The sequence below is a fragment of the Vulpes vulpes genome, chromosome 1 (assembly GCF_048418805.1).
Source record: "Vulpes vulpes isolate BD-2025 chromosome 1, VulVul3, whole genome shotgun sequence".
Taxonomy (NCBI): Eukaryota; Metazoa; Chordata; class Mammalia; order Carnivora; family Canidae; genus Vulpes; species Vulpes vulpes.
This window is the reverse complement of record NC_132780.1, coordinates 100,176,728-100,201,263: the sequence shown is the minus strand read 5'-3', so window position 1 is coordinate 100,201,263 and position 24,536 is coordinate 100,176,728. Positions and strand designations below refer to the sequence as shown.

General features: G+C 33.9%; 1 pseudogene; it reads right to left on the bottom strand.

Moving 5' to 3' along the window:
- Window positions 1–265: 265 nt before the first annotated feature.
- LOC112913661 (eukaryotic initiation factor 4A-I-like) overlaps window positions 266–24,536 on the bottom strand; it is a 40,835-nt pseudogene continuing 16,564 nt past the window's right edge.

The window sequence follows — 24,536 nt, the reverse complement described above, 5'->3', positions numbered from 1 at the left end:
CTCTCTCCCTCTCTCTCCAATAAATAAATAAGTCTTTAAAAAAATAGATTTTGTAAATGCACACCCATGACAGTGGGGGAAAAAAAGGGAACAAAACCCATGAGGTTATTCTGAGATTATGTATAACATATACAAAAGATCAACGTCAACCAATACAGTTTTATGATACCAAACATGATGTTTTCTTTTAATTAATAAAATGTTAAAAAGTTAGCTCCTTATAAGTATAGTCTATGTAATAAAATAAATGTAATTTTCTTCTGCCTCAAAAAGTGGCATTCATTCCAAAGAAAAAGAAATGACAAGATGTCCATCTCTTGTCTCCCTTCCTTCCCATCTCCTGCTCCTCTTCCACCCCCCATGGACTGAACTCTTGGTAGAGTTCAATGAGGTCGGCAACATTGAGAGGTATCTCCTCAAGGAAGGTGCCGTAGAAGGCCTCAATATCTCGTGGAGTCCTCTTGTCTTCTTCTGTCACCATGTTAGTAGCCAAACTGTTACAGCCATGTCTCTTCACCACAACCAAATCTGCAGATATAATTTTCCCTTTGGTGGGAAGCTCATAGTTGATGATGAAAGAAACCTGCTGTATGTCATAGCCTTTGGCTAGCCCATCTGTGGAAATCAATATCCTGCTAGAGCCAGAGTGGAACTACCTCATGGTAACATCTCATCCCTTCTGGTCTGTATCTCCATGCCTGATGGACATGGTGAAGTCTTGGGTGTCCATCTTTTACTGAAAAGATGAGCCAATCAACCTTCTTTCTGGTGTTGATGAATCTAACTGCTGGAGCCATGATCAAGGTTTCATACAAGTCACACTATGGGTCCAGCTTCCACTTCTCTCGTTCCACATTGATACAGGACTGGCCAATACCCTCCTTAGAGTCAACTCCTCTTTTTTTTTTGACCAGAATCTGAATGGGGTCCCTCATGAACTTTTTGGTCACCTCAGGCACTTCAGAAGATATTTTAGGTGACAATAATAACCACCTGGGTGTTGCTATTGAGCTTTGGGGATATGTCATAGATCTGGTCCTGAATCCGTGGCTTAATGTTTCATCAGCTACTCCAGTACAAACATCTTGATATATTTTGGAGACAGGAATCCCCAGTTTAGCATGTCAAACACACAATCTGGGGTACCCATGATGGTATAGGGAGCTTCCACCTGCAGGTTCTGCACCTTAGCACACGCATTGGTCCCCTCAGTGCAGGCATGGCAGGAGGCACCCCAGGAGTCTCCTAACGCCATGATACCTTCTTTATCTGCTGAGCCAACACTGTAGTGGGTGCCAGGCCTGAGGCCTTTGTAGACTTTAGATCCAAATCAATCTGTTGCAGAATTGATATGGCAAAAGTGGCTGTATTCCCAGTCCCAGATGGAGCTTGAATGATCACATAACAACCCTTGATCAAGGAAGAATGGCTCATTGCTGGGTGGTAGAAGGCTTCTCAAAACCATAGGCATAGATGCCACGGAGAAGGGACTCAGAGAGGTTCATGTCATCAAAGTTGTCAACAATCTCATTCCAGTTATTCTTGATGATGCCTTCAGGCTCCATCCCATCAGGGCCATTGTCTCTGGATCAGAAACCCTGACTCAAACACATGATCCTTAGAAACTCAAATCAACATAGTTCTTAATATTGAATTAAAGGAAAATAAAAACAGAAAACATACATGCCTTATAACAGAGGGCAGAGTATCGTTAAACATTCTTACTTACATTGCTCACATAAATTATTTAAACCTTGTACAAATAATCAATTCCACGTTCTCATGCCAACTGAAGGTTGATCCATATATTCTTCTTAAACACTAATTTTCATCTCAGTAACATTTTTCTCATAATTTTCATCTCAGGAACATTTTTCTCATAGTCTCCATCGGAGTCTTTTTAAATGTTTTACTAAAATTATAGATGACAAAATTATACACAAATCATATTTCACTGACTGTGAAGATACAACTCTTCTTAATTTAGAAACATATATTTTTCTTTATTGGTGAACTAATTTTTAAAATAACTTTTGCCCAGATGTCCATGTAGCATGTAATTATTGACTTGTAAGAACTATTAAAATTGTCACTTTGTAGCAGACATTTTGAATATGTTTTCTTTATGTATTACATAAGCATAGCAAAGTTTCAACATTACAAATGTATATGTAACACATTGTACCAGTTCCCTCAATAAAGGCAAATGTGTTTATAAAATAATGGTGCGTATTTTCAGAAATGACAAGTATGTTTACACACACCCACACACACACACACCTATTTATCTATTGAGGCATCTCTCTAGACATAACTATTGATAGAGGTTGAATATAAAATAGTTTCCTAAATTATATACTTTCATATAAATATTTTTCAATTTATAATAAATTTTTATTATTTTAAATATATACTGATGTGGACAAATTACACTACTATTAGTAACAACAAAATATTTCATTCTTGGGTGCCTAGCTGGCTCAGTCAGGTAAGCATTATGGGACTTTTGATTTTGGTTCAGGTCAGGATCTCAGGGTCTTGGACTTGGCCTCATGTCAGACTCTGTGCTCAGCAGGAATTCCATTTGAGATTCTCTCTCTCTCTCTGCCCCTCTCTCTAAAATAAATAAATAAATCTTTTTAAAAAATTTTATTCTTGATATATTTCTATAAATTATTTAATTAGCTTACAGGCATTTGAGTAATACTATTCAAGAATATGCTACTACAAATATGTCTGCAATATATCGAAATAAGTAGTAATTGTTAAAAAAAAAAAAAAAAGGGGGAGGAAGGGGCAGCCCGGGTGGCTCAGCAGTTTAGCGCTGCCTTCAGGCCAGGGCGTGATCCTGGAGAGCCGGGATCCAGTCCCACCTTGGGCTCCCTGCTTGGAGCCTGCTTCTCCCTCTGCCCTCTGCCTGTGTCTCTGCCTCTCTCTCTCTCTGTCTCTCATAAATAAATAAATAAAATCTTTTTTTTTTTTAAAGGGTTTTGGGGGATGCCTGGGTGGCTCAGTGATTGACATCTGCCTTCACCTCAGGGCATGATCCCTGAGTCCTGGGATCGAGTCCCATGTTGGGCTCCCTGCATGGAGCCTGCTTCTCCCTCTGCCTGTGTCTCTGCTTCTCTTTCTGCGTCTCTCATAAATAAATAAATAACATCTTTTTAAAAATAAATAAATAAATGTTTTGGTTAAAAAATTAAACTGCAATCTAGATGAAAATTATAGCAAGGTTTTGTGTTATGGTGTGTGTATTGGGTGTATCTCACACACCATACACACACCATAAGTATGTGTACTTATGGGAAAAAAGGCTAAAAAAAAAAAAAGATGAAATTAAATAGGTTCTAATCTCCAGAGACTAAAACTGATCATATTAAACTTCAGTTTTTATTAGAAAATTTAAGTTTAATGTTATCAGTTAAATATGTACATAAAATAATAAGGAAATCTTAGAGTAGAATATGTAGTTTTAAATATTTAAAAATAAAATAATAAGGAAATTTTAGAGTAGAATATGTAGTTTTAAATATTTAAAAATAAATAAATATTTTACAAAATGAAACAAAGAAAATAAAAATCACCAAAACGTAGGTTATAGTATGTATAAAACAAGCAAATAAAAATAATGACAGGACAACATAAAACAAAAATATGAAATATATTTAAATTCATTAAAATCCAGTATGCATATGAATGGTTTAAGCTTACTGATTAAAAGACACTACCTTCCTACTGGAATCTTACTGTCTCCTCTCTATGACTGTATTTTTTGCACAAGATTTTTTTTTAAATGATACAAAAACTTAAAAAATAAACAGAGTGGAAAGATTGACTAAGTATATATGCCAAAATTAAAGTGGATATCATATTATTCGTGCTGGAAGAACTAATCAAGTTTTTAGGATGTATAGCATTGAAAAAAAGCAGAACACTTATATATATATATGATTTCTCACACAAATTGCCAACCTCATTCCTGTATCCTTTTGATATGAACACATTCATATTTGATCAGTTCCTTGTATGCATTTTTCATTTTCTCTATTTTTCCTGTTCTCAGACTTGGAAACAGCTATTTCTTCAAGTCTCACCTCTTCATTATATTGGAGAATGGTTTTTAGAATCAAAATCTGGGTGCTATGTGTACACATTACTCTTGGGAGGTCACTGTTTCTAGATTATTTCAGTAGCAAAAACCTATGGAATATATACACTTTAAATTACAACTTACAGTCTTATTTCTAACTTGAATTAAGCAATAAGGTTTTTATTTATTTTATTTAGTACTTTAAAAGTACTAAAAGCTATAAAAACTTTATCTTAATACTTTTATGCTATAAAAACTGGTTTGAAATAAATTCAATATATTTACATACTTTTTTATAAACATATGTTATGGAATAATTTTAAATTAATTTATAATACATTTAATGCAGTTTAAAAGAATGTACTTTAATGTAGCTTAAAATTACATTGTCAACATTACTAACAATAATCCTATTATGCATTTTTACTGAAAATATACCAAAAGTGCATTTATAGTTCATTTTGTTTATATACATAAATATATATGTACATATATTTTGTTTATATGCATAAATATATATGTACATATATGTCTATATATAGAGTTAGATTTTTCTAATGTTTGTATTTAATTTTGCATTTATTTTTCCTACTTTTTTCCTAAGATTTTTATATTTACTTTAGAGAGAGCCAGTGAGGGAGTGGGCACAGGGGGAAGGACAGAGGGATGGGAAGAGAGAATCCCCAGGCAGATTCCCCACTGAGCACAGAGCTTGACACAGAACTTGAATTTATATAATGATTTGTATATTATTTTAATTTATATTTATATAACATAATAATATAACTCACAGATGATTGTTAGAATTAAATGAGATTATATACAATGTGTAGAAAATAGTCTGACCTATAAGAAATGGTCAATGATAGAGCTTATTTGTATAGTTGTTACATTAGTTGTTATTAAAGCACTCCATGAACTCTGTTACTAGTAGCCAGAAAGCTGTACAGTAATTTAATGTTAGAATTTAGATTACATAACTATGAAAATGTTTATGACAAGAATTTTACCATAATATAATAAGATGCAAATTTGCAAATAGTATTCAACATAAAAATAAGAGAATATTAAAGGAACATGAAGTATTAGTGATATTGAAAGTTTTGTGATAGGAAAAATAATTGTTATATGCCTCATGTGTGTACTTTAACACATTATATTTTATTTAAATAATAGATATTTATAATAAAATAGTAAATAAGGAAATAAAACCCAGAAAATCATACTGTATTTTCAAATAACGGGCTTTAGGAAGTAATTCATCCTTTTTCTCCAAAATGCAAACACATTTGTAAAAACTTAAACTATCATTTATTAAGAACATAAAAGTGATCTGCAGATTTTACTTAAGAACTTATGCAGAACTCCATACTTTGAAGGAGCATCTAAAGCCTTCTCAAATGAAATATCAAGGTTAACTGTTTAAGCCATCTAAGCCATCTCCTCCTTGCTGCCTGCACAATATTTATCTTGACAGATGTCAGCTTTATAATGCTTGTGAGAAGTTTGTGGCTTTCATTACCTGGATTTACAATAGTGTGCAACAGAGGCTTAAATTGCACTATGAGCCATGACAGCTGGCAAAAACATGCCAGAGGATGACTTTGTCAAACCTAGAGAGCTCAAGAGAATCTTAGAAGAGTCAATGAAAAACATAAAAGTAGAAGAGCCTAGAGACAAAAAAAAAAAAAAAAAAAAAAAGACCAAAAGAAGAGGACAGCTAAGTCTCCAGATGCCTGAAACCATTCACAATATAAGTAGGGTGTGTGTATTCACTGTATGTGTGTTCAGTGGATTTATGTCTATATTTTATCCTTCTATATTTTACACCTATATTTTATAAATTTGTTTGATTTGCCTCAATTTGATTGTGAATTTGCCAATAAAGAAAGAGACACTCTGTCTCTTAGATAATTCCCATGAAAATAAAATATTTGAATACCATCTTTCAGTTAGCCTTTGTCTCTTAGAAATCTAAAGAAGAATGAAGGCCATCATTTATACTATTTATATCATTTATAGGAAACTGTAGGTTTAAGAAATAAAGGTTATTCCATGAAGTAGATAGGCAAAAGCAAATTATAAAGTAGAGTTTATTTCTCTAATTTGAAGACAATCAGAATATCCTCCTGTGGTTGTCACTGAAAGATTCTCATTAAAAATAAACTGGCAGTAAAAAGTAAACCTACCTATATTGACTTTGGGTACAAAGCAACAGTGTGCTTAAAACAGATATGACATTGTTTTCTCTTTAAATTTAATTGAAAACAATCTAAAATATTATGACATGATACTAAAATAAATGGAGCTCTCATACATCTTGTAAGCACAGTCATGAACAGTTATAGAACAAACGTTTCACTTAGTTTTTGGTTCCTTTGAGAGTCATTAGAAGCAACTACTATTGGTATTACTTCATTTTTTTTCCCAATGAACATACTCAGATGTACTTTTTGAGGTTTATTAATGTATCAGATGCTTTATATTTATTCACAAGAGTCAGGAGCATAATATAAAGCAAAAGGATTATTTTTTAAATATATTGGCATTCTACCTGTGTAGTTGAAAAATGGAGTAAACATAGATATAGGAGTAGTATAGGGATTTTTATACTTTGTGATAGAAACTATATGTAAATAAAATAATTGGAGATTATTATAACAACACATAAGAATTAGTACCAAAGGAGACGAGACCTGAACATATGCACAAAGCTAAGGAAAATGAAGACAGCCTTGGTATTAGTCAGCGTTCTCCAGAGACACAGAACCAATGGGATGTATGCACAGATCTAGGAAGAGAGAAGAGGGGTGAGGGGAGAAGAGATTTTAAGGGAATGGGCTCCTACAATTGTGCTAGTAGGCCAGAGACTGAGAGAAGAGCTGATAATGCAGTTTGAATCTTAAGACACTCAAGAGGCAGAAGTAATCCTCTCTTTCTCAGGTGACCGTCAGTCTTTTTTGTGTTAAGAACGTGAAGTGACTGGATGAGGCCCGCCCACGCTACTGGAGAGTAATTTGCTTTACTTGAAGGTAAAAGGAATTAAATGTTAATCTGAGCTAGAAAATACCATCATGACAACATCTGAGTGGTATTCAACCAAATATCCAGGTTCTTTGGCCAATTTGACACATAAAATTAACCATCACACTCTCTCCTTGGGTTGCTTTTCTCTTCACTGGTTGGTTGATTCTTGAACTAGTTAATGAAAGAGTTTGCAAGTAAAAGAAATTCGGTAGGTCACTACTCACTGTTTCTTACCTATCCGTAGTATACTTAGTAACTTATCTTGAAGTTGAACTCTTCATGATTATTTCACCTCAAGATATAACTAATCAAATCAAGGACACAGCACTAATTTTCACAAATATACTTAATGCTGTGGTCTTTAGGACACTACATTAATGAGAAGTAACATAGACATTATTCTGAAAGTTTTATTTCTTTTTTCAGTCATGACTTTACACCATAAACCCTAATTGTATTATTAGGACAATCCCATAAAAAGATACCATTCTTTTTTCTCTGCTAATAAAAATATACTATTTCTTTCCCTGTTGAAAATTGTTATTAATTATGAAGGGGAATTTCCAAGGATGTCTATATATCAAAAAATACTTCTCAAAAACTATGAAAATCAAAGTTAAAACAATTGGTTGAAAAACTCACTTTAAAAATTTAGGGACATCCAATTGATAATTGAATGGATAAAGAAGGTATGTATGTGTGTATACATTTATATTTGTAAATATAAATATATATAATGGAATATTACTCAGCCATAATAAAGATGGAGATCTTATCATTTGTAACAACATACATGGAACTAGAGGGTGTCATGCTATGTGAAATAACTGAGAAAGATAAATACCATACAATTTCACTTATATGTGGGATCTTAAAACAATAAAACAAACAAAAAGCAGAAACAGGCCCAATAATACAAAGAAAAGTTGATGGCTGCCTGAGGAGAGAGTGGGAGGGACGGGCAGAATGGATGATGGGGAGTAGGAGAGAACTGCTTTCAGTTAGGAAATGAATAAATCATGGGATAAATGGTTCAGCACAGGGAATACAGTCAATAGTACTTTCATAGCATTGTATGGTGACAGATAGGAGCTACCCTTGTGGTGAGCCTAACATATTCAGCTTTGTCAAGTCACTATATTATATTCCCAATGCAAATGTAATGTGGGTCAGCCATACTTCAACTAAAAAATAAAAACTTACAGAAAAAGGAAAAAATAGGGATATTCATATATGATTAAGATGTCAAAACCATTAGCAACTAGCCTCTTTTAATAACTATAATAACTTTTCGAATAATGCACGATAGGCAGAGCAACACTGTTATCACTAAAAGAAGGAAAAACTGTAAGATAGCTCCATAAGCTCAGTTTTATGTCTGAAGATACTTTCTGGAGTGTGACAAGTCCAAATGGAGCAGAAAATCACACTGAGTTGAAACCAAAGCGATCAGTATTATGTTATTGAGGCTACTGTCTTAATGGGGCAAAAACTGAAGAAGAAATTATGCAATGATGGGGTTCTAGGAATATGCACAGGAGTTGTCTTGGCTGTAGCTAAATATTAAGCTGAGATGTTATAGGAGGAGATTCTGCAAGACTAACCACTCCACAACCAAAGGGGGGAAAAAAGAAAGAGAAAAGGAAAAAAGGAAAAAAAAAGAAAAGAAAAGAAAAAGAAAAAGAAATAAAACTACCAAAGAAGAGCTATTGCAGAGATGTGAGCTGAAGAATTACTTGGGTTCAAAGTAGATGCTAGATGTTCAAATTCCCATAAGCTAGAGTGGAGAGATCTCATTTTACACCCCAGGCTTTCAGTCAACTCCCAGAAAAGCAATACATTAAGAAGAGTCACATATCCCTAGAAAAAGTAACCCCAGATTTATCTCAGCAAAATCTAAAAATAAGCTCAAAACAACCAAGCTCATCTACAAATTAATCAACTACCTGCCAGAATAAAACTTCTTTTAAGAGAACAAAAGCCAAACATTAATAATCTAACACATGCAATGTTCAGTACAAAATAGCAAATTAATTAATTTAAAAAGAAGAGAACACCAATCAAAATACACAAACTCAGAATGATAAGCATGACGGGTTTTGCTGACACGGATTTAAAAATACTTTTTACAACTATGCTTAAGGATTCAAAGGCAAGGGGAATTAAAGAAAAAAATGGAGGACTTCAATCCAATCAATCAAGTGTATAAGAAAGAGAACCAAATATAAAGTACTGGGCTAGAAACATATTTATATAGGGCTAAACAATAAGTTCTCTTGAAAATATGACCTTTAGATGAACTATTTCAGAATTACAAACTGAACTTGATACCACTTGAAATAAAAACTATCTAAAAAAAATAGGAAAAAAGACTTTAAAAAATCAAGGCATCAGTGAATTTAGCCAATAACAAGAACTTGATCATATATGTATTAACATTCCCACATGAATAGGTAGAATAGGTAGAATTAGGGCAGAAGAAAAAGATATTTAAAGAAATAATGGACGATTTTTTTTCAAATTTTGTGAAATCTATGACCCTATGATTTGAGCTGCTCAACAAACTCTCTTCAGGATTAACAAAAACACATAGGGAGATCACAATCAAATTACTAAGAAAAGATAATAGAATATATTAAACACAATCCAAATAAGAATGAGACATTACACGCCAGGAACAAAAATAAGGAATATCAGTAACTTCTCAGAAGAAACAATGCAAGCCAGAAGACTATGTTTTAAAGACCAAAGGAAGAGAGGATCATCAAAATGTTTTCTTATGCAGTAATAAATATGCTTCAGAAGTGAAATGAACATCCACATCTTTTAAAGAAAGAAGGAAAGCTGACAAAATTTGTAACTAGGAAACTTAGAAGAGGAAATATTTCATTTACAAAATATTTATTTTAGAGAATGAGTATGGAAGCAGGGAAGGAGTAGAAGGAGGGAGAGAGAGAGACTCCTCAACCGGACCCCCGCTCTGAGCTCAGTGCTGAGATCATGACCTGAGCAGAAATCAAGAGTCGGATGCTCCACTGACTGAGCCACTTAGGTGACTCGAGAAAATACTTGAAAGGGAGTTTTTAATCCAGAAGGAATATACTATATAGAAATATGGTTGTAGAAAAAATATGAACACTATTAATGGATCTCTTAAAAATGATAGTGATATATTGTGGGCTTTAATATATGTAGAGGTAAAATGCATGCAGATCTTCAAAAGAAGAAATAGGCAAATGGATGGATGCTCTTGAAAGGTTTTCATATTCTATGTGAAGGAATATAATATTAATTTTATGTAGCCTGTGATAAGTTTTGATTGAAAACTGTAATTCTTAGAGCCAATACCTAAATAAAGTGATACAACTAGTACAAGATTAAGTAGAATATTTAAAATAAATTTAATTCTAAAGGAAGCAGAAATAGAAAAAAAAAAGAAGACAAACATAGAGTTGGTAAAGTTAAATATATTGATAATTATTTTAAATTTAAATGGATTGTATACTTTAATAAAATATAGAAGTGTTTTATTTTGATCCAAAAGCAAGACTAACCTATATGCTATTTATAATACTTATATTTTATTTTATTTTATTTTTTTAGAAATATACTATTTAGATTACATTTTAAGTTTTTTTTTTAAAGACCTTATTTATTTATTCATGAGAGACACAGAGAGAGGCATAGATAGAGGCAGAAGGAAAAGCAGGCTCCATGCAGGGAGCCCAATGTGGGACTCAATCCCAGGACTCCAGGAACACAACCTGAGTCAAAGGCAGATGCTCAACCACTGAGCCACCCAGGTGTCCCATAATACTTGCATTTTAAATATAAAAACAGGCAATGACAAACAAAAAAGGAGAGGAGAACAAAACCCAGCAAGTATGAATAGAAAGTTACCAGGAATATATTACTGCTTCTATTATCAGACAGGAGAAACTGGCAACACCAAGAAAAGTTGCCATGGATAGGTCAGATAGATAGTTTCACTCTTCTGCACGTGGTCATCCAGTTTACCCAGCACCATTTATTGAAGAGACTGTCCCTTTTCCAGTGGATCTTCTTTCCTGTTTTGTCAAAGATGAGTTGACCATAGAGTTGAGGGCACATTTCTGGGTTCTCTATTCTGTTCCATTGATCTGTGTGTCTGTTTCTGTGCCAGGACCACACTGTCTTGATGGTCACAGCTTTGTAGGATAGCTTGAAATCTGCCATTGGGATGCCCCCAAGTTTGGTTTTCTTTTTCAACATTTCTTTGGCTATTCAGAGTGTTTTCTGATCCGATAAAAATTTTAGGATTATTTTTTCCAACTTTGTGAAATAAGTTGATGGTATTTTGATAGGGATTGCATTGAATGTGTTGATTGCCCTGGGTAGCATAGAGATTTTAACAATATTTGTTCTTCCAATCTGTGAACATGGAACATTCCTCTACTTTGTTGCATCTTCTTCAATTTCTGTTATGAGTGTTGTATAGCTTTCTGAGTACAGATCCTTTGCCTCTCTGATTAGGTTTATTCCTAGGTATCTTACGGTTTGGGGTGCAATTGTAAATGGGATCAATTCCTTGATTACTCTTCCTTCTTATTGTTTTTTTTTTAAGATTTTATTCATTTACTCATGAGACTCAGAGAGAGAGAGAGAGAGAGAGAGAGAAGGACACAGGCAGAGGGAGAAGCAGGCTCCATGCAAGAAGCCCGATGTGGGACTCGATCCTAGGACTCCAGGATCACGCCTTGGGCCAAAGGCAGGCACCAAACCACTGGCCACCCAGGGATCCCCCCTTTCTTATTGTTAATGTAAAGAAATGCAACTGATTTCTGTGCATTGATTTTATATCCTGACACTTTGCTGAATTCCTGTATGAGCTATGGCAATTTTGGGGTAGAATCTTTGGGGTTTTCCATATAGAATATTATGTCATCTGTGAAGAGTGAGAGTTGGACTCCTTTGCTGATTTGAATGCCTTTTATTTCTTTCTGTTGTCTGATGGCTGAGGCTAGGACTTCTAGTGCTATGTTGAATAACAGTGCTGAGAGTGGACATCCCAGTCGTGTTCCTGATCGTAGGAGAAAGGCTCTTAGTTTTTCCCCATTGGGAATGAAATTTGCTGTGGGCTTTTCATTTATGTCTTTTATGATATTGAAGATGTTTCTTCTATCCCTACACTCTGAAGAGTTTTAAACAGGAATGGAAGTTGTACTTTGTCAGTTGCTTTATCTGCATCTATTGAGAGGATCATATGGTTCTTTTTCTTTCTTTTATTAATATGGTCTATCATGTTGATTGATTTGTGGATATTGAACCACCCTTGCAGCCTGGGAATAAATCCCACTTGGTTGTGGTGAAAAATCCTCTTAATGTACTGTTGGATCTGATTGGCTAGTATTTTGGTGAGAATTTTTGCCTCTATGTTCATCAGGGATATTGGTCTGTAATTCTCCTTTTTGGTGCGGTCTTTGTCTGGTTTTGGTATCAAGGTCATACTGGCCTCATAAAACAAGTTTGGAAGTTTTCCTTCCATCTCTAATTTTTGAAAGAGCTTCAGAAGAATAGATATTTATTCTTCTTTGAACATTTGGTAGAATTTCTCTGGGAAGCCATCTGGCTCTGGACTCTTCTTAGTTGGGAGGTTTTTGATGACTGCTTCAATTTCCTTGCTGGTTATGGGTCCGTTCAGGTTTTCTATTTCTTCTTGATTCAGTTTTGGTAGTTTATACATCTCTAGGGATGCATCTATTTCTTACAGATTATCTAATTTGTTGGCATATAGTTGCTCATCATATGTTCTTATAATTGAGTTCTTCAGTGTTAGTTGTGATCTCTCCTCTTTCATTCATGATTTTATTTTTTGGGGTCCTCTTTTCTTTTTGATAAATCTGGCCAGACATATGTTAATCTTATTAATTCTTTCAAAGAAGCAGCTCTTAGTTTCACTGATCTGTTCTTCTGTTCTTTTGGTTCCTATTTCACTGATTTCTGCTCTAATCTTTATTACTTCTCTTCTCCTGGTGGGTTTAGTTTTTTGTTTTTTTGTTTTTTTGTTTTTTGTTTTTTGTTTTTTGTTTTGCTGTTCTGTCTCTAGCTCCTTTAGGTGTAAGATTATGTTGTATATTTGAGATCTTTCTTGTTTCTTGAGGAAGGCTTGTATTACTATATACATCCTTCTGAGGACTGCCTTTTCTGCATCCCAAGGATTTTGAGAAGTTTTATTTTCATTTTCATTTGTTTCCATGAATTTTTTAATTCTTCTCTAATTTCTAATGGTTGACGCATTCATTCTTGAGTAGGATGCTCTTTAACCTCCATTCATTTGAGTTCTTTCCAAATTTACTCTTGTGATTGAGCCAAGTTTCAAAGCATTGTGCTCTGAAAATGTGCAGGGAATGATCCCAGTCTTTTGGTTCCAGTTGAGACCTGTTTTGTGACCCAGTATCTATGATCTATCCTGGAGAATGTTCCATGTGCACTCGAGAAGAATGTGTATTCTGTTTCTTTAGGATGGAATGCTCTGAATATATCTGTGAGGTCCATCTCGTGCAGTGTGTCATTCAAGGCCCTTATTTCCCTATTCTTAGATGAACTGTCCATTGCAGTGAGTGAGGTGTTAAAGTTCCCTACGATTTTTGTATTATTATTGATGTGTTTCTTTGATTTTTTTTATTAATTGGCTTCTCCCCTGTTAAGGGCATAAATATTTGTGATTGTTAGGTCTTGTTGGATAGACCCTTTAATTATGATATAGTGTCCTTCCTCATCTCTTATTACCATCTTTGGTTTAAAAGACAGTAATTTGTCTGAATAAGGATTGCCACTCCAGCTTTCTTTTGATGTTCATTAACATAATAAACGGTTTTCTACCCCCTCCAATAAATGATACCTAAACAACTGAATACCTCTATGTACAAAAAAATAAAAACATTTCCTCCAAATAAAAGATATGCAAACAATTTTGAATAGACCATTCACAAAAGACAAAGGGAGATTGACAAATAGCCAATAGGCACATGAAAATGTGTTCAACATTAGTCACTCAGAATTTCAAATTCAAGCCATAATGAGATAACACTACCAAAGTACTAGATTTGCTAAAATCAGAATGCTTGACAATACCTGGTGTTGGCGAGGAAATAGAAGAAAAAGAACTCTCAGAGATTTCTGATTGAAATGCTCAATGATACACCCATCATCAGCTTGTTAATAAACATATTGTGATACCCTAATTTCACAGAATACTACTCAGCGGCAAAAACAAACATATTTACATTGAAAAACTCGGATGAATTTCAGAAATCATGCTATGTAAAAAAAAAATCAACCACAAACAAGAAAACATTACCATATCGTTTATACAAAATTATAGAAAAAGCAATACTCTAAGGACCAAAAGGTGATCAGTGGTTCCCAGCAGTGAGGAAGGAAGGACAGAGGAAGCAGAGACCACAAAGGAGCCCAAGATATATTTTAGTTGGTTGGTCATATCATTCAGAAGCTGAAATTATGCCTCTTGCTTTGCAAGAATGGAAGCTCACTCTTGTCCATGCCTATCTTTTCTGTTTCCATATCACCTTCATGTACAATGGCTACTGATATGCTTCCACTCCTAATAGCAACTGCATCTTCTTATCAAAGGTCCTGCTCGTAAGTTGCCTAATCACATTTTACGTGGTTTAACAGGTGGGTCAACCAGCATCCACTCAGCCTTTTGTAACCCAGTGACTGACAAATGAGTCAGCTCCTCTCTTATCTTGTCAAAGCCACTCTGAATTGTTTCTTACACTGTTTCAAGAGATCTCTGCACAAGGAAACTAAAATTTTCCTACAAAGGACTTTGTCTTTATTAAACCTTGCCTCGGATGAACAATTTCCTAGCTCTCCTTCTGATTTTCACTAGAAACCTCTTAATACATTACTTATATGTAAATGTTTAGCCTTGGATTTCCATTGATATAACCCAACCTGAGTAAAAGAAGACATTCTTTGGTGCAATTCACGAGTCTCACAAGTTGTAAGAAGAAAATCCAATTAGACTCAAATAAAGTTTAAAATAAAAATGAATTGTGTTGGTAGAAGTGCCCCTGGACTGTCAAGATTCTCATGATCTCTTATAAGTCTTTTTTCCTTATGTCATCCTGTATTTTCTTCTATTGCAGAAGAAAAACTTCTTCTACACAATATATGGGGAGATGGGGAAGGAGAAGCAAATGCATCACCATCAGGGAATATCTGAAACCAACTCTGTTTGCAAGTTCAAAAGTGACAATGAAGGACTTTATTACTCAGCTGCTGTATTTTAGGGAGCTAAAGTTAATGTTTCTGTGTTTGTTTTAAATATTGCTTTCTCTTTCTAATGTATTTCAATAGAAAAATACATATTGAGATACGCTTCAGCTACTGGCTTCTTTGAAAGACAGTTGCATTGTGTATGGCAGGCATTTATTAAATATTTGTTAATTTCTTGTTGAATTATAGTAAAAAGTAGTTTAAAAGAAAAAAAAAAGAAAATCCTTTAGTAGAAATCTGTTAAGTGAAAAGATGTCCGTAGTGTTTATAAACAAATGCGGGCAGCCCCGGGGAGCTCAACGGTTTAGCGGCACCTTAAGCCCAGGGCCTGACCCTGGAGACCCGGTCGAGTCCCACGTAGGGCTCCCTGCATGGAGCCTGCTTCTCCCTCTGCCTGTGTCTCTGCCTCTCTCTCTCTGTGTGTGTCTCTCATGAATAAATAAATAAAATCTTTTAAAAAATGCATTTTACATGATTCTTAAGCTGTAGAATCCAAGTTTTTCTAACCCATGTGTAGGTACTGATCTTCATTGAGTGAGAAGAGAATAGCAAGAAAGCAACAACGAGTTGATTTTTACTTGGTTGTTTGATTTCATTTTGTACAAAAACAGTGTATTTGAGTGTTTTTACTTCAACTTATTATGGGGCAGACTATCAACATAGAATATTGTAGAGACTTTTGGGGTTAAAAAGCATGAAACAGGGTTACCTGGGTGTCTTAGTGGTTGAGCATCTGCCTTTGGCTCAGGTCATGATCCCAGGGTCCTGGGATCAAGTCCCACATCAGGCTCCCTGCAGAGAGCCTGCTTCTCCCTCTGCCTGTGTCTCTGTGTTTCTTTGTGCTTCTCATGAATAAATAAATAAAATATATATTTTTTAAAAAGTATGAGACATCTGTATTATATAAAATGTATTTCTTTTGAAATTTTTGTCTATCACATTCATATTTTTATTAGTAAATGTTTCATAAGGTATTTAAATAATTATTTTCTATTAAGAGAATAATCAACTGAACAACGGAAAAAAAGAAAAATGTTGAAATACCTCTATCTAGAAGAAATTATAAACAGTAGAGCTATCTCTTTAAAGTAATACTGACTATAAATTTTCTTCTCCACTACTGGGATTATGATTAGAAATATACGCCAGATGCTTATGAGGTTTTCTGTTATGGCATCAAAATCCATAACCACAAAAAATAAGTATCAATATTGTGAAATAATCCCTGAATGACCTAATGTGATGTTGAACTATGTGATGTCTTGGAGGCATATAATTATGAAGATGCTGCTCATGACAATAATGATAGTAGTCAATGAGGGAAAAAGTAGGGAAGGAAAAGGTAGCAGTGAAGAATGAAGTGAGGAAGGGAGGATGAAGAGAACATGTAGGAAATGTGGTGAAAGAGGATGTAGAAACTAGGTGTAAGGGGAAGAAAAGAAAAAATATTACTTTATTAATTTTATTAAAATTAGTGGAACATTTTAGTAGCTACTTTATTCAACCTTAAGAATTTAGAAAATTACCTTTAATTTCACTCAGTACTTTTCTTGATTTCTTTGTATATGAGGATATGAGGGTTTTTTTAAGTAAGGAATAAGACAATGTATTTAATAATTAAGATTCTAGCTCTAAAATGTGTCTTGTGACAAATATCAATATATATGTATCTATATATAATATGCATACATTTAGTTAGATAGCCTTATATATTTTTATCCATATGCATAAATATGTGCATTATATAGACATTGAATTAACCAATTTTCTATTATAAACTACATTTTCCTTCATTAAAATTAAAAAAATCTAATACAATTTTGCACACATATTTTGAAAGAATTATATTATCTGCCATGAACATTGGATTTGGTAGCTCTTTTCTCATTAGTCTCACACATAGACAGTATATGATTTAGCAGTCCGTATAATGCTTGTTATTGCTTTTGACATTGATAATCAGCAAGTTAATTTCTTGGGAGTATAGACAACATGTGCCAATACACACTCAGGGAATAAAGGGCATATCCTGAGGTGGCATTACAGGGAAAGTATTTGAAAATTAAGTCAAACTTGAAGTAAGTGGTATCAGGAAAGTAATACAAATTGAAAAGTGATAAAAAGCCTCATAAATGGCTACTTTGCAAGATAAATGCACAACTAAGCTAGCATGAGACACAAATATGCATTAGAAGACCGAATTTCCCATGAAGTATGTAAAATGTCTGTTACTTTTTGGGCTGGCTTCTAAGAGTTCATTAAATCTTTAGAGAGATCATTCTATTCTCCTCGCATAGTTCAATGACATGAAGGACAAGGAATGCTGGGTATGCAGATGATAATTAAAAAAATGTTGTCAGTGTTCAACATTCTAAACTTCCAAGCTAGACACAAAGTTTATAGATTCTCAGAACCCGGGGATACTTCCTCAGCAAAAGTTTTGCATTATTTTTCAGAAAAAAAACCCAAAAAGGTAACTCAAACAAACCATCAAGGTATTGATTACTGTATCTACTTGGCCAAAGACCTTGCTGCAGTTGGGCCTACACTGCAAATTGTCTGTTCTTCCTAGGAAACCTTGCGGGTTAGTGTGGAGTCTCCAAAATAGCTGAATATGCAAAATACATGTTCCTGTTCACTTCTTCCAAGTCCTTTTTATCAAATTCAGGTTATGCTCCCAGTGACCTACTTCCTCCCAGGTAATTTGTCTCAAGGATGAGATTTTTTCCCTCATTAAACAAATGTAAAACTATCAGAAATTAAAAACTTGTTTAATTAGATTATGTCACAAAGTACAGATTTAATTTTACCATTTAAAAATAAACTATTAAAAAAAAATAAAAAAATAAAAAAATAAAATAAAATAAACTATTTTGGGATGCCTGGGTGGCTCAGCAGTTGAGTGTCTGCCTTCAGCTCAGGGCGTGATCCTGGGGTCCTAGAATTGAGTCCTGCATGGGACTCCTCACAGGGAGCCTGATTCTCCCTCTACCTGTGTCTCTGCCCCTCTCTCTCTATGTCTCTCATGAATAAATAAATAAAATCTTTAAGGAAAAAAACCAAACTATTTTAATTCTATAAATCTTGAATGTTAATACAGACTTGCTTTTTGCTAAGGATGATAGTAATACTTGTATGTAACTCCTCTTGTTTTTCTTATATAGTAAGCCAAAATATACTATCTAATTTTAAATATCATAACAAATTAAAATTCTATCAATCGTTTTTTTTTCTCCTAGAAGATAATAAAGATTATTCTACTTGTAGTTTAGAAGAAAGTTTGTGTCATTTTAAATCCAACTCTGGGGCAGAAAAAGTAGTCAGAAAAGTTTAACAATTAGTTTCAAAAATGCCACTGAACCAAAAATTATACAACAATAAAGGACTAATATGTAGAAAGAATTGCTTATTTGAAAAAATATAAAACTATAGATATTCTATAAATTGTCAAAGGACCCTACTTGCAAAAAATAAAATAATGAACTGTGATAGAGATTAGATATTAATTTCTTATAAAATGAAATTTTAAAAAAAAGTATGGAGGTAATTTGCCCAGAATATATAATAAACCTGTATATGCACAGCCACACATTAAAGCCAAATTTACTCATGAGACTAATGGAGGAAGAAAGGAAAACCTTGGCTACACTTGTTTTAATGATAAAACATTCTGGATAATTGAAATATTTAGAAAAAGTTGACAGGTAGTAACATTCATGCAGCAATCACAAATGCATGCATAATAAATGCCAAGCAGTAAAACAACTAAGTAATTATGTGCACAGCAATTTGAATAGTATGATGTTCAGTAAAAGAGAAGTGCAGAAAACCTATATTTTTAAAATATCCATTCATAATGAAAATACTGAGATCCTTTTAAACTAACTTTGCTACTTTCCGAATTCCATTTTTATGTATTGTCTATTTAAATGCCCTATACACAACTTACTCTCAAAATGTTATTAATTTATTATCAGAAAGTAATTTATTATTTCATAAAGTATGCAAGTTGTGCTTATAATCTACATTAACACAGCTAATGTTAAATAGCTAGTTGTATGATAGCAATAGTGCTATTAAAATATGTTGATACACAAAGTACTCATTAAATTCTCTAATATTTGTGTAAGGTAAGTCTATTATATGAGTTATACAAAGACACAAAATATCATATCCCTAAGTTATTTTACCAATCAAATTTCTGAGGTAGCATTGCAAATCAGCTTTGGTACTTAGAAAATTGAATATAAATGCTCTCCTTCAGGCCTTTTGTAATCAAAGAAACAGAGTAACAGACAGGTCAAAGATTGAGTCTACAAAATATATTTTCTAGAAATTATTATTTCAAGACTCACAATGATATGAACACTTATACCATCCAGTACATTTTGTGTTTTTGTGCCATGTCCTTAACAGTGTTATTTTCATGCAATATAAAGATTTTGTATGTTGTTGAACATGTGGTATCATTAAATGCTTTAAAATAACATATAATGATTGTTCCTACCCTTTGCCAAACACGTGGATAAAAATTTTAAAAGTACAGTTAATCATGCAACTGTTATTAAGCAGGTGGCAATTTGGCATCGTGAAGATAAACCATCTGGTTGATTGACGAAAATTTCGAACTTGTCATAGATCTCCATAGCATATAAATGTGTCAAAGATTCTCAACATTAAAAAAAATAGCTTTACAGTCATATTTTAAAATCTAGTGATGCATATAGTATAGGATTTTATAAAAGCTTTTAAAATACTTAATGTTTGCCAGGTTTGAGATTTTTCCCTTGTTATTTTGCACATATGATTTCTTAGAAAATGGACAGCTTGTTTTCTGTAATTGTATTCTATGCACGTTTAATTCCTCTTCACTTTGTGCTTTTAGCTTGACCCATGTGCATTAGTGGCCACCTTGGTGTTAAAAGAGTTATACAGTTTCAATGACTGATTACTATCCCACGAAACAGAGAATTAAACTTAAAATATTTATTCTTTTGTATTCTAAAAAAGACCTTTTATTTCTATGATTTAATACATCTAATTTTAAAATAATATATATTATATATACATTTATGTATGTAAAATGTTACATGCATACTTTTATGATATGTATGTTACATATATGACGTGTGTTTCGTATATTACATGCATAAGTTATATTGTATATATACCAAATATATATATATATAAAATGTGTGTGTAAAATCACTATCAAAATTCTGAGAATATTAAAGAGAATCAAGAGACTATAAGCTAGCAGCAACAAATATGAGAAATAATCACAATTAAATTTCTGGAAATATACACTCAAGCAAGGTTTTGTTTGCATATATATGCACATGTGCACACCCAATCATGTATTTCAATTTTGAACTTTCAAAATTCTAACCAAAATTGAATTTCAGAATTTCAGATTTTTTCCAAGTTTTTATTTAAATTCCTGTTCATTAACTTATAGTATTAGTTTCAGCAGAATTTACTTTTTTACTTACAATTCAAAGGTTATTTTGGAGTAGTAATTTCTTTGGAAACATGTTTTTTTTCACCTGTAAAGAGAAATATACAACTTACTATTTGTAGGTAGCCACAGAACATTTAAGAATATTTTTAAGTACTTTGCATATTAGTTACAGGAATAATGGAGGCAGAACTTATAATGTCAAAGTAAAATGGACTTTTCACATAATATATATGTTTCAATTTAGAAAACACTTTCCTCCCTTTACCAATTATCTTCATTTTATTTAAATGTTTTATTTATTCATGAGAAACACAGAGAGAAAGAAAGGCAGAGACATAGGCAGAGGGAGAAGCAGGCTCCATGCAGGGAGCCTGACGCGGGATTTGATCCCTGGTCTCCAGGATCATGCCCTGGGCTGAAGGTGGCGCTAAACCGCTGAGCCACACAGGCATCCCAATTATTTTCATATTTTAAGTAAGTGCCATTCTTCTCCAATGAAGTATATATTCTTTCAGATGAGAAATAAATTATGTCTCATTCATCTTTGCATTTCTTTGTAAAGTGTATATTAGCTGGTGAAATTTTTATTGAATTAAAGAATACTACTCTGATCTAGCCATTGGATTTATGTGCAGATGAGAATGAGATACATTCTATTTCTCTTATTATTTCAAGTATATCCATGAGTACCTGTTTTGGGCACCACATCTGTTTGTTTTTATTGTGGAACTAACAGAATTGTCTCTGTTTATACTATTTTGCCAATCCTACTATGTCTGTTTTTAAATAGTGAATAGTTGTTATTTTAACAGTATTTTTAAATAGTGGATATTTGCTGTTTAGTTGTTATTGATAAAAATCAAAGGACACTAATTTACTAAAAGTAAGATAGCATTAGAAGTCAAGGAAGATGGTGGAGTCGGAGGATCTTGAGCTTACTTCCTCCCACAGGCATACTGAAGTTACAACTGCATATAATGTAACTCACTCTGAAAATGACCTGAAGATTAGCAGAACAGCACTTCCACAGCTAAAGACATAAACAGAAAGCAACAATGAGAAGGCTAGGAGGGGCATCGACATGATTGGGAAACCAACCCTCTGTGTAGTGACCCACAGCAGGAGATATATCGCATACACGGAGATTCTCCTTGAGGAGCAAGAGTATCCAGACCTACATCAGGGCTGGACACCCCACCTTGGGAATCTGCACCAGGAAGATAAGCCTACAAGTCCCATAATGTCTGGCTTTAAAAATCAATGGGGCTTAACTTCATGAAACTGATGTTTATAAGAAACTCATACTCTGCTCTTAATGGGCCAGCACACTATATCACTTGATCTGAGACCCAGCACAGAGGCAGAAATTTCAGAGCCTGTGTCGTAGGGGAAGGCCATTTGTAGACTAATTTTAAGATGTGCTGGATGGGCAAGAAACTGTAAGAATTTTTTCCAGGAATGGAAGTTGGACACCATTTTCTTGCCTTCCTTTCAGCTGCTTAATTGGCCCAGGGATGGTGGAACCCATTCTCACACCTCCATTTACATGCTGCTTGCCCATCCTAGTACTACTGTGCAAACCAGCACATATAAGCAAACATATCTTTGCAAAGTGCAACGCACCCAGTGGGCAGCAACAGTTAGGACCAGCATCCCCCTGCCAGTGACTACTACCCCCACTACACCCAGTGGAAAGCTCTGGCCAGAACTAGTGCCACAACAAAGCACATTCTGCATTAGGAAGGGGGTTACAGTTCTACCAACCTACACATCTGCCAACAGCTGCAGCCAGGCCTTTCAGCTAGCTGTATCAGGAGATGATCCTACCCACCAGCATGCCTGGCACCAGCTACAGGTGGGCCTCTAGGAGCTATGCTGGTTACCAGTCCTGCCCACCAGTTTTCCCAAAGTTGTCACCACTCATCATTATACCTGGTCAGGCTGAGGCCAACCCCACCCACCAGCATGCCTGCTACAGTTACTTCTGGGCCTCTTAGTCATCTGTGCCAGTGGTGCCAACCAGTGTGCATGTAATAGTCACAACCAGCCATTGCAGCCAATGAACCTGGGCCCAGACCTACACAGCAGCATACATGTGCAACAGTCACAGCCCAGTCGTAACAGGAGGTATTCAAGCCTACACACAAGGCATTCCTAGAACACCTGATTCTGGTAACCAGGGAGAATGGTACTACTGGGCCCCATAGGATGCTTTATACATAAGGGCACTATCTTCAAGATCAGGAGAAAATAGCTGACCTATATAATACATAGAAACAAATAGAGAGAGACAAAATAAGGAGACAGAGAAATATGTTTCAAACAAAAGAACAGAAAAAAATATCTCAGGAAAACTAAATAAAATAGAGATAACCAAAATATCTGATAAAGAGTTCAAAGTAAGTGTCATAAAAAAGGTCAAGAGTGGATGTGGATTTGAAAGAAGAGTGGGTAAACTCGGTATGAACTTCAACAAAGAAAACAAAAATATATAAAAAGAACTAATCGGAGTTGAAAAATACAATAACTAAAATGAAAACACACTAGATGGATTCAACACTAGATTAGAGGATGCAGAAAAATGGATTTGTTATCTGGAAGATCTGGAAAGCAACCAAACTGAAGATCAAAAATGAAAAAATAATTTTAAAAATGAAGATAAACTAAGGGATTTCTAGGACAACATCAGCATACTAACATTCACATTTAAGGAATCCCAGAAGAAAAAAAAAGAGAGAGAGAGGCAGAAAACTTGTTTGAAGATAGAATAGCTGAAAACTTCCCTAATTTGGGGAAGGAAACTGGCATTTAACAGGAGCACAGTGAGCTCAAAATGAGATATACGCAAGGAGGTCCACACCCAGATACACAATAGTTAAAATATCAAAGTTTAAAATAAAATTAAAAAAAAGAATTTTAAAAGCAGTAAGAGAAAAAACCAATGTGTTATATACATAAGGGAAACTCCCTAAAGCTCTCAGCTGACTGTTCAGAAGAAATTTTGCAGGCCAGGTAGAAAGTGGGATGATACATTCTAAGTGCTGAAAGGAAAAAAAAACAAAAACAAAAACCAAAACCAAAAAACGTAAACAAAACTAAACCAAAAATACCCTCTACCTGGCAAGGTTATCATTCAGAATTGAACAAAAGATAAATCATTTCCAAGACAAAAGTTAAAGACATTAATCACTGCTAAATCAGCCATATGAATGTAAAAGGGACTTCTGTAAGTAGGAAAAGAAAAAGCTGTTAACTAGAAGAAAATTATGAAAGGAAATTATTTCACAGATAAAAGCAAATATATAGTAAAGAGAGTAGATTAATCACTTATAGAATTATTATGAATCTTAAAAGAAAAAGTAGTAAAATCAATTATATCTATAATAGTTAAAGGATACAAAATAAAAAGATGTAAAATATGACTTAAATACACAAAATGTGGAGGGAGGGTTAAAAATGTAGTGCTTTTAGAATATGTTCAAACTTAAGATACTATCAGCTTAATACAGACTGATATGTATATATCTACCTACCTACCTACTTATGGTTAGCACAAATCAAAAATCTACAGTAGGTACAGGAAAAAAAAAAAAGGAATAGAAGATCCAAGCACAACACTCAAGACTGTCATCAAAACATATGGGTAAGAAAATAGAGAAGAGAAAAAAAAGAAAA